The sequence below is a fragment of the Heptranchias perlo genome, chromosome 20, assembly GCF_035084215.1.
Source record: "Heptranchias perlo isolate sHepPer1 chromosome 20, sHepPer1.hap1, whole genome shotgun sequence".
NCBI classification, from domain to species: domain Eukaryota; kingdom Metazoa; phylum Chordata; class Chondrichthyes; order Hexanchiformes; family Hexanchidae; genus Heptranchias; species Heptranchias perlo.
Genome location: NC_090344.1, coordinates 21,077,129 through 21,089,414, shown reverse-complemented (window position 1 = coordinate 21,089,414; position 12,286 = coordinate 21,077,129). Strand labels below are relative to the sequence as shown.

Here is a 12,286-nt window from a genome sequence, read left to right as displayed (position 1 = left end):
GATTGTTCACCTTGGAACTGAGAAGGCTGAGAGTAGATTTGATAGAGATATTCAAAATCATGAAGGGCCTAGTCGGAGTAGATAGAGTGAAACTGTTCCCATTGGCGGAAGGGACATGAACCAAAGGGCATAGATTTAAGGTGATTGGCAAAAGAACCAAAGGTGATATAAGTAAAAATTCTTTGGCAAGCGAGTGGTAGGAATCTTTGATTTTTGTGCTTTGCATGTGATGAAATTTCATCATTTTACAGGCTGTATGTTAAGAGTGGGATTAAAAGTTCAGTGTTTATGACGCCAGGAATCCGGTGCAGCCGTTGTTAAATTGATCAAAGCAGGCAATTGTCACCATATATCACAAGAACGCCCTAACTGTTTATGCGATCAAGATGAAAGTAACGCAACGAGGGACATCTGATACAACACGAAAGGCATCGGGCTAGGACAAAAATCCCCACCGTTTTGCTTTTCTAACATAAAGCGTGCGCCATTTATTCTCTGAACATAGAAACAGTCTGGTCTCGCTCACTCCAGAAATCTCCATGTCACAGCGAATTCGCCTTTCGGGACCTTGTCTGTCAAGGTGAATTGTGATTTCCGTGAAGCCAATGTTCCATTCCTTTATAACTTTCATTTGCCTGCTATGCGATCACAAGGTTATTTTTAGTCCACAGTGTAAAAGGTGGAATATTAGCCCTGCTCAGCCGGCAATGATCACGGTATGTTTTCTTGCAGACAAAACACACATTGAAACCCTGGAATTTTGAGGCGATGAATCCTCAGGAAAAATAAAATGAGGGCTCGAATCAATCTAACCAACAGCACCATCGAGACAAGTGAAGAGGTCACCTGCTAAACCAACAATTCACTGAGCTAAACCTTGAGGCTGCAGCGACCAATATAACAGCTCTCCACTGTCAGTTTACTTTTCCAAAATGAATGGTTGAAGCTTGCAGGAGTGAAAATCCAACGAGCCGGTCTTCACTCTTAAACCAGCAACTATGAAGTTAAGAGAAACGTGCCAGATAAATACTCGATTTCAGCGCGGTGACACTGGGCCAGAGAAAAGCTCAGTTAACACGATCGCCGAGTGGCGAGAGGGTGGATTTGGAACTCCTGAGCGATCGCACTGCGCATTTTCCTGATCTGCTTGAAGCACCAATCCATTCAATTCATCACTTACAGCGACAATTCGATTCTCGGTTTCTTTTCCCTGAACTTGACGAGATCTTCAAAATTGAAAGCGACCGAAATCAAAGCTAACCTCGTCACCGACATGCTCACAGATACAAAGCGGCTAGTCCTTGCTTCAGTGAGAAAAAAGCCCACAGCGATTTCAAGGTGGAAGGCAATTGCAAACAAAGCTCGTTCAATGAAAGTGCAGGTCATTGAGGTGCCTTCAAAGTCCTGATTGTTTGAACTGAACTTCTTCCGAAAGCGCTTGAGATTCAGGTGGAGTGATTTGGGGACGTCTTTTCCCTCCTTACAAAAGTTTGAACCGCACGTCAAGATCAAAAGTCGAGGGCTAAATTTGGGCTTCTCCGGGGTATGAACCTCGAATCAAGAATTATACCCCGACCTAATCGAGCCCAGAAATAAATCAAGGGGATTCAATCTAAGTAAAATAATGGTATTGGAGAAAATAATTCGATTAAAGATAGACAAATCTCCAGGACCTGATGTTTACCATCCCAGGGGATTAAAAGGAGTAGGTGAGGAAATTGTACATGCTTCAGTCATGATCGTTCAAAACTCTCTTGTTTCTGGAATTGTTCCATGGATTGAAAAATTGCCAATGTCATTCCATTATTTAGGAATGGGAGGAGAGATAAAGTAGGAAATTATCGACCTATTCGTCTGTCATCTGCTGTGGGGCAGTTACCAGTATCTGTTATTTGGGAAGAGTGACTGAGCACTTGGATAAATATGAATTGATCAGAGAAGCCAGCATGGATTTGTAAAGTGTAAGTCAAGTCCAACAAAACGAGTTGAACTTCTTGAAGATGTAATAACGTGGTAGATAATGGATTGTCTATCGGTGTTCTATGTATATTGACTTCCAGAGGCATTCGATAAGGTACCACATAAGTGACTGTTAACAGAAATGAGAGCACATGGACAATAAAGCAACCTATTGACACGGGTAGTGAGTTGGTTTGGAGGTAGGAGACAGAGAGTAGGGATAATGGATCTGTGCTCAAATTGACAGGCTGTGATTAGTGGTGTCCCCCAGGGATCTGTACCAAGGCATCAGCTTTTTACCATGTTTATAAATGAGGCAAATGAAGAAATAGAGCCATATATCCAAGTTTGTCGACGACACCAAGTTAGGTGACATGGTGAGTAGTGTAGATGGGAGCATAAAGTTGCAAAGCGAAACTGACAGATGAAGTGAGTTGGTAAAACTGTGGCAGATGGAGCTTACATAGAATTACATAGAATGTACATCACAGAAACAAACAATTCGGCCCAACTAGATTATGCCGGTGTTTATGCTGCAGACGAGCCTCCTCCAACCCCTTTTCGTCCAACCCTTTGAGCAAACCCTAATATTCCTTTCTCCTCCATGTGTTTATCTCTCTTCCCCGTAACTGCATCCATGCTTTTCGCCTTAACTTCTCCTTGCAGTAGCGAGTTGCACATTCAAGCGAGCCTCTTTGTAAATATGGTTCTCTTGAATGCCATATTGGATTAATTTGTGACTATCTTATGTTTATGGCACCAATTTTGGACTCCGCCACACAAAATTGCAAACGCCTTACCTACGTCTGACCTATCAAACCCTTGCATAATCTTAAAGTCCTATTTCCGGTCACCCTCAGCCTTCTATTTTCAATGGAAAAGAGCCGAAGACTGTTCCACTTTGGACCAAAGCAAGATAGATGAGAATATTTTCCAACTGGTGAGAAGCTAGGAACTGTGGAGGAGGAAAGATGTTTACGGGTCCAAGTACAGAAATCATGAAAAGTCAGTGGACAGTTGCAAAAAAATAATTAAAAATGCGAATGGAACATTGGTCTTTATCTTAAGGGAGCTGGAATTCAAAGGGGTGGAAGTTATGTTACAGTTATATAAACTCTGTTGTGACCACATTTCGCATACTGCATTCAGTTCTCTGCACCACACCTCAGGGAGGATATATTGGCCTTGGAGGGGGTGCAGCGCAGATTCACCAGAATTATACCGGGGCTAAAATGGTTAAATTTTGCGGACAAGTTGCATAGAAAAGGTTTGTATTTCCTTGTGTATAGAAGATTAAGTGTTGATGTATTTCAGTTGTTGAAGGTGATTAAATGAGCCAATGGTGTGTGTGTGTGAGCTGTGAGGCAGCTTGAAATACCAATGCTCTTCACCACTGGAGACTGAGTCTTTCAACAGACAGGGATTTTCACTCGTGCAAGTTTCATCCACATTTTCTACTCTTCATTTCTTCGACCTGCTTGTTGCGCCTTTTCGTTCAATTCAGGACTTACAGCAAAAACTCGATTCTGCGGTCAATCTTCGGGTCACATGGTGAGATTTCAAATAATTGAAATCGACCCTTATCACCCCCAATATCGTCACCCACACGTTTGACGAATGCAAAGCGGCTTCTATCGCGGTTTGGCTGCAAAACTCGTTCAAATATACTGTCGGTAATTGTGGGTCTTTCAAGTCATGACACGAACATAACAGTTCGCACTGCCGTTTTCCGGAAGACGCTTCAGATTCATGTGGAATGATTACGGTCTGGCGGTTAAATCCGTTATCTCTTTACCAAAAATACGAAAAGTCCCGCCTTTGAACCGGGGACTTTTAGTATTGTTGATAACCGAGACCAAACTGGTTTGTCCTGTATTTTACATTACTTTCCAGATATTACAGATAAGCAGAGCACTTGAGCTGTCACAGCTGTGACTTTGACTTTTCTCCCTCTCCTCTGGATCTCCCCGGCAACTGCCACTAACCACAATCTTCTGTCACACTTCTCCATCAGAAAGTTCAGAGTCTCGGTTTCCAAATGAAATAACGCCCATCTCTTCAATCAACGACAGCCCAGGGAGAGTTTCTTAGTTTCAGCTCCCAATTTCCCCAAATCCTCAAAGTAGCATGGAAATAATTGTCCTTAAGTTAATAATAATAATATCATTAAAAGTTCTTATCGTCTGGGGCTTTGCTTCAGATTCCACGGCTTTTAAAGGTCACTGCGGATGTTTAACGAACCGCCTCTTGGTTGGAGGCTTCTGTGTGGGAAAGATCACGAAGCGACAATTGAGAGACGGAGGATGAAGCTGTTTGATGCGAGCACTGGTGACACAGACCGTGCGCGGCTCCAGTGGCGCAATGGGTCAGCGCGCCTTACTTCAAAAATAATTATACGCTGGAGAAATGCTTCTTCATGTCCCCATGTGGGCACTGAGGCTCCTCTGGCCGACCGTCTTGCAATAGCAGGTGCGAGTTTATTTGTTTTCAGAGGAGAGGGGGCAATTGGCGACAACTGAAATGGTAAAGCGGCCGGCACGAGATCATTGAATCCAAAGAACCAAAAACACAATTCTTCTTTCCGTGAAGCAGGTATTGATCGGTTTGAAGTGTCGTGTAGGGAAAATTCGGGAGGCAAACTTGCTGCCTGGTGTCACGGTGTAACGGGTGAAATTATTCAGCTTTCAATTGTTGATCGGCTGAAATGTCGAGAGGCCTTTTCCAGCTCCCGTGTGGAACAAGTTTAGCTTTTGAGCCATTGGGTAAAGTGTTTTTGTTTAATTGCTGTTAACGAATGACAAGACATTTTGTACAACCAAGAAGAACTGCAAAATCACGATTTCGCTGCCCATGTTTCTTACATCATGTTCAACAGAAACAAGGATTCTCCTCAACACGTTGCTGAAAATTTTTTCAAAGGGATACTCCCCCTAATTCGGCATCGACATGGATAATTCAGAGACCCACCATGTATCTGTGTGATGGAAACCCATCTAATAGCGAGCCTGGATAGCTCAGTCGGTAAAGCATCAGACTTTTAAAACAGGTAGTGATCTGAGGGTCCAGGGTTCAAGTCCCTGTTCAGGCTAAAAAATTTAAAACAGCTGGCAAGTTCTGCTTTTCCAGCAGACCAACATCAGCGAAAGGAGCAAGAGTTGGCCATCCAGTCCCTCGCGCCTGCTCCGCCATTTGATAACGTCGTCGCTGATCTTCGACCTCAACTCCACTTTCCCGACCTGTCCCCATATCCCTTGAGTGCCTTCGTGTCCAAAAATCGACCGAACTCAGTTTTGAATCGATTTAATGGCTCAGCATCCACAGCCCTCTGGGGTCGAGAATTCCAATGGCTCACAACCCTCTCAGTGAAGAAATTTCTGTACTAAATGGCCGGCCCCTTATGTTGAGATTATAACCATTAGTTCTGTACTCTCCAGTCAGGGGAAACAGCGTCCCAGCATCTACCCTGTCAAGCCCTCCAAGAATTTTACATGTTTCAATGAGATCACCTCATTTATTGTAAACTGCAGAGAATGTCGGCCCACTCTATTCAATCTCCCCTCCCATCCCAGGAATCAATCTAGTGACCCTTTGTTGCACCCACTCTAAGGCAAGTGTATTGTTCCACAGATCAAAACTGTACACAGTGCACCAGATGTGGTCTCACCAAACCCTATATAATTGCAGCAAAACTTCCTTATCTTTGGTATCCAACCACCTCGCAATAAAGACCAACATACCATTTGCTTTCCGAATTGCTTGCTGCACCTGCATGTTAACTTTCTGTGATCCGTTTACAAGGACACACAAATCCCTATGAATACCAACATTTCGTAGTCTCTCATCTTTTAAAAGATATTCTGCTTTTCTATTCTTCCTACCAAAGTGAATAATCTCACATTTCCCCACTTTATACTTTATTTGCCAACTTCTACCCCACTCACTTAACCTGTCTGTATCACTTTGCATCCTTTTTGCGTCCTCCTCACGGCTTACCTTCCCACCTAGTTTTGTATCGTCAGCAAACTTGGATACATTATACTCGGTCCCCTCATCTAGGTCATTGTAAATAGCTGAGGTCCGAGCACTGATCTTCACGACACCCCACTAGTTGCAACCTGCCAACCCGAAAATTACCTGTTTATTCCTACTTTCCGTTTTCTGTACGTCAACAAATCCCCAATCCATCCAAACAGATTACCCACAATCCCATGAGCCCTCATCATGTTTAACAACCTTTGTGTGGCAACTTGTCGAATGCCTTTTGAAAATCCAAATGTTCTACATCCACTGGTTCTCCCTTATCGACCCTGCTATCGACATCCTCGAAACTTTGAATAGAGTTTTGAAATACGATTTCCCTTTCATAAAACCGTGTCGCATGTGCCTAACCAGATTATGATTTTCTAAGTGCCCTGTTAACAAGTCCCTAGTAATAGATTCTCGCAATTTCCCTGCTACTATTGTCAGGCTAAATGGGCTGTAGTTCCCTGTTTTCTCGCTGCCTCCTTTCTTGAATAGCGGAGTTACATTTGGTATCTTCCAATCCAAGGGGATGTTTCAAGAATCATGGGAACTCTGGAAGATAAAACCAATGCATCCACTTTCTCTGCAGCCACCTCTTTTAAAACCATAGGATGTAGGCTATCAGGTCCAATGAATTTGTCAGCTTTTTTTCCCATTAATTTCGACAGTACTTTTTCTTGACTAATCTTAATTGCTTTCGGTTCCTCACTCTTATTAGAACCTTGGTTCCCCAATAATTCTGGTATGATTTTTGTGTCTTCTCCTGTGAAGACAGACACAAAATACTTGTTTAACGTCTCTGCCGTTTCCTTATTCTCCATTTTTAATTCTCCTGTCTTTGACTCCAAGGGACCCATGTTTATTTTCGCTAATCTCTTCCTTTTTGCGTACTTGCAGAAGCTCTTACAATCCATTGTTATATTTCTTGCTGATTTACCCTCATTCTATTTTCTCGCATTTTTGCAATTCCTAGGTCATGCTTTGCTGATTTCTAAAAACCCTCCTAATCCTCAGGCTTACTACTCTTTTTGGTAACATTGTAAGCCTCTTTTTAATCCTCAAGCGAATGTTATTTTGTTGAAGAATTATGAATTATTTCTTTAAATGTTCGCCATTGCTTATCTACCATCATATTTTTAATCTAATTTCCCAAACTACCTCAGCCAACTCACCCCTCATAACTACCTTATAGGTTTTGTTTAAATTTAAGACCCTAGTTTCGGACTCAACGACATCACTATCAAACTCAATATGAAATTCTATCATATTATGATCATTCTTCCCCAGAGGATCATTTACTATAAGATTACTAATTAACCCTGTGTCATTTTACAATACTAGATCTAAAATAGACTGTTCCCTTGTTGGTTCTTCGACATATTGATCTAGAAAACTGTTTCGACTGCATTGAATGAACATAAAACAGTTTATCTTGTGTTGCTACAGAATAATCCCCGGACTTGAAGGGTTAAGTTACGAGGAGAGATTACACAAATTGGGGTTGTATTCTTTAGAGTTTAGAAGGTTAAGGGGTGATCTGAACGAAGTTTGTAAGACATTAAGGGGAACAGATAGGGTGGATAGAGAGAAACTATTTCGGTTGGTTGACGATTCTAGGAGTAGGGGGCACAGTCTAAAAATTAGAGCCAGACCTTTCCGGAGTGAGATTGGAAAACATTTCGACACAAAAAGGGTGGTAGACGTTTGGAACTCTCTTCCGCAAACGGCAATTGATACTAGCTCAATTGCTAAATTTAAATGTGAGATAGATAGCTTTTTGGCAACCAAAGGCATTAAGGGATATGGGCCAAAGGCAGGTATATGGAGCTCGATCACAGATCAGCCATGATCTGATCAAATGACGGAGCAGGCACGATGGGCTGAATGGCCTACTCCTGTTCCGACGTTCCTATGTTCCTACAACTAGACATTGCTGTACATTGGATTAGAAAACGTGAATGGATGGACCTGTCGGATGTGGGTGTCAGCGAATTCTGCATTGTTTGCACCCCTCTGTTATCAGTGGCTCGTTGATCTTGGGCTCTGATTCTCACTCTAGGGATTTGCTGATTGACATGTGAGATAACCCAGACGAGCCCTGCGGTGTTCCCATTTTTAATGCAAAATCACTAATTGGCTTCTCATGTCTTGTCAGCGGTGTAGTCGGCAGGATTGACTTAATTCCAGTGCATGGAGGAGGACATAATGCAAAGGTTCTGTCGACGACAACACACATAGAGAAAGGAAAATGTCTCACGATGGTTTTCAGATTGAAACTGAATGTGACTGTATCCCAATTAACTTGACATCACGAATGGAGAATGAAAATGCTCCTCCATTGGCCGGTAAAGGATCGCGGATATCCCGCATGGCAGGCGAGAATTTTACCCCAGAAACAGCAATGCCCGCACGGGAGTCGGCTGCATCTGTCCAGCTGGAAACCTGCCTCAAGAACATACAGTCTCATAGATCTCCTGTGATAACTTTCCTCATTCTGATCTGAAGCCGTGTAGGCTTCGTCGTTTGCAGCTGCGATGACCCAAAGATTAAGGCGTTGGAATTCGCAATGTGATTTTCCTCCCCAGCTTCGACGCAACACACGTGGAGAAAGGAAAATATTTCAGAATGGTGAGCAGATTGAAGCAGAGTGCAAATAGATCCCAATTCACGCGATCTTATGAATGGAGAATGAAAATAATCCTGAATTGAGCGGAAATCGAAGCCCAACCTCACCACGTGACAGAGGAGGATTTCCATCACAAAAACAGCAATGCCCGCTCGTCAACAAGCTCCAACGATCGAGTGGGAAACCTGTCGGAGAGAACACAGTATCACAGATCGCTTGTGATAAACCCACGCATTCTGATTTACAGCCGTGCATCACAGACATTTGTGGCTGCGATGGCCGAGTGGTTAAGGCGTTGGACTCAAAGTCTAATTGGGTTTTTCCGCGCAGGTTCGAATCCTGCTCGCAGTGCAACTTCTTAAAGTTATGTTTACTGCACAAATAAATATGAACTGGAGTTGACGAATCGCATTCCCTCTCTCAGAGAGATGCTTCAGCACGGCACATGCTTTTAATTGGGACCCCAATGGTCTCTTGCAAAATTGCAAGACACGTGAAGGAATCTCTCCCAAGCTCCATCTTAAATTCTGCCCGTTCGCAGAACTTGACATTTATACGATTTCTTCCGATACTTTGATCTCACCTTGTCTCTGTCTCTGACTCTCTGTGTTTTCCCCTCATGGACATGGCAGGCTTCCTTGAACGGCCACGGATGATTGAACCTGGAACACCAGCAGTGAAGGGTAAAGATGGAAAGACTGAGACGGGGGGAGAAGCAAAGGTGCAACCCAGCTGATGAATTCGTTACTAATGTCCACACATTTATGTCTCTTCGCCCTCACAGAGAAAAAATCAGCAATTTGATTACAGTACACTAATGGTAGAGTGTATAATATGCGGATGTTGAGACAGACACCAATCGAACCGTTGCCTTGGTGATGAAAGCGCCGAATCCTAAACACTGGACCGCAAGGAAACGCATGAAAATTCTTTGCTGCGAACAAGCAGACCAACGCGGCCTTTCCCACTTGCCCCTTTGTAATTCAGGTCATTTTTGTGGCAGACAAGCTGCTCGCACAAAATGGCATTTTCTGTTCGAACTTCTATCGCGACAGAAGGTGATGTTCAGGCAATGACAGCACCAAGTGCCAGTCGGCATGTACATGAAATGGAAAGTGAGGTAAAATACTCCCACAAGCTGCTGATGGACATGTTTCCATTTCCAAAATTCACGCACCGAATCAATGGAAAAAGGGCAAGGCAACGCAGGTCCATCGTGCATCATTTGAAGCAACTGGCAGTTTAAAGTGGCATTTCCTGCTGCTCCTGTCGGGGGTGAAGGAGAGACGCGTACAGTTTGATTTTGTACAGAACTGTCCAGTGAAGGAGCAAATATACCGGGGATGTGAGATATTCTATATTATTCATATTTAACGACAGGAATATCCGCAATCAGAAGCTGAAAAGAAGGGAGAGATTAGAGGTCTGAGAAAAAACACAGAGCTGAATGAATCACGGAAGAGTGAAAGAAAAATAAATTTCATCAGTTCCACTTTATCTCATGCGCAATCCTGGGTGCTCCCCGATGGACTGGTGGTTAAATTTCAGTGCACCCAACGCCGCGTGGTTCCATTCCCAATCAGGGAATTAACTTCAACAAGAGTTATGAACGTATTAAATTAACCACATGAAGCGAATTAAACCCTGTTCGTAATTGAATGACTGTTTTAATCATCATTAATCAACGGATAACTTTCTATTTCAGACTGAAGGAGATACTGACCTGATTACCGAGAGACAGTCAAAACTTTAATAAGATTGTTGTGCTTTGCATGCGATGAAATTTCATCATTTTATAGACTGAATCTTAAGAGTGCGATTATAAGCTCAGTGCAGCCGTTGTTAAATTTCAAATTAACAGGCAATTGTCGCCGTTTATCACAGGACCGCCCGAACCGGTTCTACAATCAAGATGGAAGTAACGCAACAGGAACATCTGGTACAACAGGAGTGGCATCGGGCGATGACAAAAATCTCCACCGTTTTGCTTTTCCAAAATAAAGGGTGTGAAATTTCTTCTCTGAACATAGAAAGAGTCTGGTCTCGCTCATCACAGAAATCTCTATGTCACAACGAACCGTCTCTCCTGCAGCTCGTGCGGCCTCCCTTCGGGCCTTTCGGGGGCTTGTCCCTCAAGATGAATTGTGATTTCCGTAAAGCCAATGTTCCATTCCTTTTTATGATTCATGTGCCTGATTTCCGACCGCAGGGTAAATGGCGGACTATCAGCCCTGCTCAGCTGGCAATGATCACGGTACATTTTCTTGCAGACAAAACACACATTGAAACCCTGGAATTTTGAGGCGATGAATCCTGAGGAAAAAGAAAATAAGGACTCAAACATCAAACTTTCGCATCACCGAAACAGACGGAAAAGCCCTTTGCTAAATGCGTAATTCACTGAGATAAACCTTGAGGGGGCAACAGCCTATATGACAGCTGTTAATGTCAGTTCACTTTTGCAAAATCAATAGTTGAAGCTTGCAAGAATGAAAATCCAACGAGCCGGTCTTCACTCTTAAACCAGCAACTATGAAGTTAAGAAAAACGTGCCGGAGAAATACTCGATTTCAGCGCGGTGACACTGGGCCAGAGTAAAGCTTAGTTAATATGATCGCCGAGTAGCTGGCTGGTGGATTTGGAATTCCTGAGCGACCGCACTGCGCAATTTCCAGATCCGCTTGGAGCACCAATCCCTTCACTTCATCACTGACAGGGACAATTCGATTCTCGGTTTCTTTTTCCTGAGCTTGGAGAGATCTTAAAAATTGAAAGCGACCAATACCAAAGCTAACCTCGTCATCGACATGCTCACAGATACAAAGTGGCCACACTCTGCTTCAGTGAGATGAAAGCCCAGAGCGGTTTCAGGGTCGAATGCAATTGTAAGCAAAGCTCGTTCAATGAAGGTGCAGGTCATTGAGGTGCCTTTAAAGTCCTGATTGTTTGAACTGAACTTCTTCCGAAAGCGCTTGAGATTCAGGTGGAGTGATTTGGGGACTCCTTTTCCCACTTTGCAAAAGTTTGAACCGCAGCTCAAGATCCGAAATCTAGGGCTAAATTAGGGTTTCTCCGGGGTATGAACCATCGAATCAATAATTATACCGCGACCTTAACGAGCGCAGAAACAAGAACGTGTCACGGACACATTCTCTGAGAGGGCTGTCCGTATGATGAAAAGGCATTTCTGAAGAGACTTGCTGATCAGTTCCGTGTTGGCTCCTGAACAAAATCCAGCACTGTGTGCTTCTCAAATTCACTGAACGCCATGAATTACAAAAAAAGGCACCGCTGGGAGTTGAACCCAGAATCTCCTGTTTACTAGACAAGCGCTTTAACCAACTAAGCCACGGTGCCAATTCATGGGACTGTTTCCCACCTCTTCATTAATATCTATCAGCTACACGTCACATTCTGTTGTGGGTTCAGACTGTTTTCTCTTTATCGATTTCGCTTGCCAGTTTACCTGTGAATCCCGATACTGCCTGCATTTCAAGTTGTGTTTATCTTTCTGTGTCCATCAGTGCTTTGATAAACGAATGCATATGTGTGCTTGTGTTTGTTTGTTACTTTAAATAAATTAGTGATGGGCAATTCTCGCTCTGACACTGAAGATCTAATTAAGCAAATTTCACAGCGAAGTGTTGTTTATTGTGATGCTGAAACTAAAAAAAAATC

General features: G+C 43.2%; 3 non-coding genes across 3 annotated transcripts; 2 read left to right on the top strand and 1 right to left on the bottom strand.

Annotated features, from left to right (window-relative positions):
• Positions 1 to 4,962: 4,962 nt before the first annotated feature.
• trnak-uuu (transfer RNA lysine (anticodon UUU)) lies at positions 4,963 to 5,047 on the top strand. The gene is given in 2 exon segments: positions 4,963 to 4,999; positions 5,012 to 5,047. It is a non-coding gene; the product is annotated as a tRNA-Lys (tRNA).
• A 3,830-nt stretch (positions 5,048 to 8,877) lies between these two features.
• On the top strand, positions 8,878 to 8,959 carry trnal-caa (transfer RNA leucine (anticodon CAA)). Its single transcript has one exon. It is a non-coding gene; the product is annotated as a tRNA-Leu (tRNA).
• Positions 8,960 to 11,891: 2,932 nt separating this feature from the next.
• Positions 11,892 to 11,965, bottom strand: trnat-agu (transfer RNA threonine (anticodon AGU)). The gene has a single exon. It is a non-coding gene; the product is annotated as a tRNA-Thr (tRNA).
• Between the last annotated feature and the right edge of the window lie 321 nt (positions 11,966 to 12,286).